This window comes from Rhinatrema bivittatum, chromosome 9, assembly GCF_901001135.1.
Source record: "Rhinatrema bivittatum chromosome 9, aRhiBiv1.1, whole genome shotgun sequence".
Classification (NCBI taxonomy): Eukaryota; Metazoa; Chordata; class Amphibia; order Gymnophiona; family Rhinatrematidae; genus Rhinatrema; species Rhinatrema bivittatum.
The window spans coordinates 29,728,444-29,733,679 of NC_042623.1; the positions used below are offsets into that span (position 1 = coordinate 29,728,444).

The 5,236-nt window shown below is 47.2% G+C and overlaps 1 long non-coding RNA gene across 1 annotated transcript; it reads right to left on the minus strand.

The window, feature by feature from the left end:
• Positions 1-250: 250 nt before the first annotated feature.
• Positions 251-3,317, minus strand: LOC115099364. Its single transcript, XR_003858755.1, has 3 exons — positions 3,191-3,317; positions 1,848-2,005; positions 251-947 (listed from the first exon to the last, which is right to left on the minus strand). It is a non-coding gene; the product is annotated as an uncharacterized LOC115099364 (long non-coding RNA).
• Between the last annotated feature and the right edge of the window lie 1,919 nt (positions 3,318-5,236).

A 5,236-nucleotide genomic window follows, 5' to 3' on the forward strand; every position in this document is an offset into this window, starting at 1 on the left:
GGAGTTAGCCAGTTACCTTCTGCAGCTAACTCTTGTTGAGCTGTAGGGCTTTTCTAAAGTTAGATGGTTATAAAACATCCGGCTAACTTTAAGACAGCCGGGTATATTTGGTGTTGCAACCGTGTCACTGAATATTCCCTGCTAGTTAGTCGGTTATATATAACCAGTTATATATAACTGTGTGGACTGAGCGATGATCCCGACACAAACCTGGACTGACTCCAGCCTTTCTTAAAACACTTATCTTTATTATAGCTTCACCATCATACAACAGTGGACTGTCTTCCCTTCAGAACAGTGTACTTAATTACTCAAGGTTCAGCTTCGTCGCAGCTCAGTGTTTGGACAGCAATATTCTACAGGAGCTGCCTTCTTCCTGGAGACCCGGGCCTGGTCTGACTAACCCCCCTTGTGAGAGAGAGAGTTCTGTGCAGCCCAGCTCTCACTCCTCCCCTGCTGGGCTGCACAGAACTCTCTCTCACAATGGCAATTAAAGGGGACCAGGCACCTAGCCTGATCCTGTGCCAGTTTAAGGGGGAAATATAGGGGCACTGCCTCACAAACTGGCTAACTAGCACACAGCTGCATAGCAGCTGAATATGGACCTCTTATTCAATATCCCAATAAAAGGCAACAATGGCTGATGTGTTTAACATGATGGACGCAACAGAGTACATGCATGTAGCGCTTGCACCACCTCATGATAGGGACAAAGCCTATAGGAACAGGAAATCCTGTCATTCCCTAAACGTGACAGTGATTTGTGTCACACACATGCAAATATTGAATGTGGTGGCCAAATACCCTGGCTCCTGTCATGACTCCTTTATCTTATGCCACTCCAGAGTGTTGTGTTTTTCCTGGGTGACCATGGCTTCTCTCTCCAGTGACTGCTCTGAGGAGTCCAACAGACGGGAGGTTCAGTGAGGCGCATGCATCCACTCATCCTGTAACAGAGCAGATATTTGCGGTGTTAAAAAGTTGCCTTGGGTATTTGGCTCACTCAGGTGGCGCCTTAGTGGCTATGATCACAGAAATCTGATGCATTCTTCAAGCTATCGCATAGAAGCCAACATTAATCCACAGCTTTCCCAGGATCCCTACAGCCTCTCTGCCAGATATTGGGGTAGCATTGAGGAGGGGAGGTCAGACCAGAAGAAGATTCAGTGTGGGTTATTTCTCCTGTATGTGGTACCAAAATGAGGAAGAAAATGCTGTTTTGCTGGACCCCTTACTCCCTCATAACTAACTCGACTTTCCTTTTACAGGGTGCTGTCCCCATGGGCCTTCCTCTGCTAACTCACAGATGAAAGGTAAGAATATCCGACTTTTGTCTATAATAATGCATGCTTTATGGGTGAAACAATGGGGGTGACTCCAAGCCTCTGGCAGAGGCCTTTGTGATGACCCTACAGACCTGTACTATTGCAAAAGCACCCTTGTGGTCCCTTAACCAGGAAAATCAAAAGAGCAAAGTAAGCCAGAAGTTTGGCTGTGGTCATACAGAGCTCTATATTCGGGAAAGCCATTTAGTGGATAAGTTATCCGACTAAAGTTAGCCAGATAAATTGTCCCTTCTATTCAGCGGGATAAAGGTCCTGCTGAATATACTTTCCTAAAGTTATCCAGCTAAATGTAGTCAGATAACTTAAAAACCTAGCCAGCTATGTTTGAATATAGCCGGACGGAGTTTTTATTTATTTATTCAGGGAAATTTATAAACCGCCTTCCAGACTGGAACAACCTCTCAAGGCGATATACACCTAACAGAGCACTCAGACATCAAATGAACAGATCACTTAGGCAAAAGAACAGTAATAACAAGGACAATAAAACAGCACTCTTACATGCAGTCACATGGTGGCGACTCCGATGTCGACTGGCACTAAGAGAAGTTTGATGGTCACCTGAATTCTGAGGCCCTCTATCAATATTTCCAATTGGAATTGACATTCTACAAGCCCGGACAGGCTATCGAGTGCATAGAGACCATAGGATGGTTAGGCTGGAAAAAAAAAACAGAACAAAATGAGCAGCTATATTTCCTTCCAGGTGAACGGACTCGCCTTTATAGGCCGAACAAATGATATCACGTATCTTCATGCTGAGGGTCCTGGGGATTGGCCATCATTCTTGATCAGACCAAAGGAAGGTCTGGTTTAGACAGCTATGCTTCAGCCCTCTTACGGAAGGTGAGGTAGCATGGTTCACGGCAGGTGGACCAGGTAACTTGCTACTTCTCCGGGTATCTTCAAAAGATGCATTTAAATACATGCGGTGCTGGGGCCAGAATAACGCGAGGTATTTCAAATAGCTCACATTATCCCCCCGTGAGGCCGTTTACCACGCGGTAAATGTCTAAGGAGGCTCAGTGAATGGAGCCCCTTAGATTGTAAATCCCCTAGGGACAGGGAAATGCCTTACAGAATCTGAATGCAATCCGCTTTGACTTGAAAGGCGGGATATAAACGAAAAATTAAAAGTTAATTATAACTGGATCCTGAGTGGAAAAGACTGGGATCTCTTAGGGAAGACTGGGGCCACAGTCTCCTCTCTTGTCCCCGGGGGGGGGGAGGCCTTGTCCCTTTATCAACATGTCGCAAAGCATCGATTTCATAAAATTCAGCAATGTGGAGAGGGCAAGTCTGTGCATGCTCTCGGCCTTCTGCACGCGTCACCTGCAAACCCCCCAAACCCACTTTGACTTCCTAAAATCTACTGCTGAATTCCCTCGATTCAGTTCATGCTTGCTCTTAAATCTTTCTCGGCTCAGCTTTTTCACGTCTCTCGCCAAGATTCCCCCAGCCCAAGGGTAAATAAATAGACATCAGTGCCTCCCTCCCCAGCAGTGAAGGGAATGGAGATTAAAAAAAAAAAAAACAACAAAACCCTGCATCATGAAATAATGCCGATTTCAATCATCGCAAAGGAGACCCAGGCGTCATTTATGTGTGCGGATAAAATCAGGAGTGCAAGGGCTGTGCAGCCTCGGGTGATGAATTGGTTGGAAGCAGGATGAATGGGGAAAGGAGGGAGCTCCATGCAATTTATAACAGTTTTGCTGTGGGGAGGCTGAGATGCTGCATGCACGGGCTTCCAGTTTAGGAAAAAAAAAAAAAGAGAAGAGCCTTGCGCATGGATGCCACGGGTCTGGTTCAGCCTTCCTAGTGGCACAGCACTGTCTAATAACCTCAGTCCTTGCTGGTTTGTCATTCTGTGTTAGATCGGCTTTATTCTTCATGGCATCCCCACTTCTTCTGCCAGCCCCGCTTAACTCTTCAGCAGCACCTGCTTCCTCTTTTCATATTGCCAGGGCTTTCTATCTAATAACAAGACAAAGGGAGGGCTCATTAATTCAGCAGCTACCAGGTGCCAAGAGCTCAAACAAAACAAAGCACTGACGTGCATTCAAACACACTCCTTCAATAAATAATGACCACAAAAACAATCACATATTTGACTCAACTCGCACAGTACGAAAGCAGTGCAAGAACTGAAAATGTGTTCGGGAAGGCTTTATTTGGAGCACGGGTGCAGACATCTAGTCCCAGAGAACCACAAAAAGAGGTCTAGTTTTTGGACTAACCGAGCTCTGCAAACTAATCTGCCTCTGCCCAGGTATTCCTTACAAATTATTCATTGTGGATGAATTGAGAACAAGATCTGCCTGCGGCCCTCAAGGACCGGAGTTGGGCGCCTGTGATTGGGGCCTGCTGTCACAGAGCAGTGCCTGGTGGGATAATGAAAATGCAAGGCCCCCCTCGTTTCATTACCACCTCCACCCCCCTGATCTCACCTCTCCCCATCCCCCCCCCAGCTCAGTAATACCAGAACAGCCATGGCAGTGGGAGAAAGCCTTAGGGTCTGATGCAATAAATGAGCGCCTGCTTTCCTAACCCGCGCGCGCACCCAGGCCCCTCTCCTGGGGCGCCCGACGCAATATGTAAATGAGGGAGGCCGCGCTGCCGAGGAGGCGCCAGGGTCAATTGCACCCCCCTAGCGCCTCCTGAGCACTCCTGCCGCCTCCTGTTCCCTGATAACCGATCATCCACAGAAAGTGCGGAGGCACCTGAGATGCAAAAGTGCTTATTTCCACCTCCTGCTGCTCTTCCCAGTCCACCATGGAGGAAGGTGCAGCTTTGATTTTGCTTTTCTTTTCTTTTTTTCAGGGGGAGGGAGAGTGGCAGAAGAGGCAGGACTGATGCAAGGGTATGAGGCACCCCCTTAGGTGAATCTTCAGCCTTTTGCTTACTCCTCCCCTCCATTAACCTTCAGGCTCACTGACCGACCCTCCTGTAAGATTCTGATATTTAAACCCAACAGTCACGAGGTCTACATCACCCTCCCTCCCTGAGAAGTCCCGTCAAAAAAACAAACCAACATAAAGCCATTTATGTGGGGAAATACTGGTTTACTCAGAGAGAAGGGGCTTCCTGAAGACTGCCCGCCCTAAAAGCTCCTAAAACCCTTTCAGAACTTGTGAAAGGTCCACAGGCAAATCCACCCTGAGGGACTTTGCACCAGAATGCAGGCTTTTGAAAATTATCTCAGACTTGTAAATATTAAACTTTCTTCTGTATCTCTCTCTATATCTAATGAAAATATCTTTCAGAAATCATCTCAGACTGCCTGAATATGTCATCTGTGATTTTTCTGAGGGCAGACTGCCAAAAAAATATCAAGAAATACATAACATTTAATTTATAAATGCATGGGCACGAGATGCCAACTGACTCCAATTTTTTTTTTTTTGAAAGACGGATTAATCTAATGAGTTCTAATGTTCTCTTTTCCCTCACAAAGGCGATCAGCGGCACCAGACTGGAGTTATCCTGAAAAAAAAGTGGAACCAGCCCAGCAGTCTAAACGACCCGGGAAACACCAGTGGTGACCGCCTGTTTCACCGGGCTCCGCTTCTCACGCAAAACGACAGAAAAAAAACCCCCAAACCATTCAACAGATTTCCATTTTGCTCAATCGCAAAAACCAAACAAGGGAAGGCGACGCCAGGCGCAGACGGAGTTCAGAGATTTTCCCGTGCGCAGCCCTACTACCAGGGGGAGGGCCTAGAAGCGCTGGGCAGAAGGAGCAGGAAGGATGAAAATAAGAGAGAGCAGTAAACGGCGAGAGTGATTTTTGCAGCGAGCCTGGGCGACTCTGGCCCTAGAAGGCTGCAGACCAGTCCGGGGGTTTTCAGGGGCAGCCAAAATGGGCAACCTTTAGTCTGTTCCTCTGA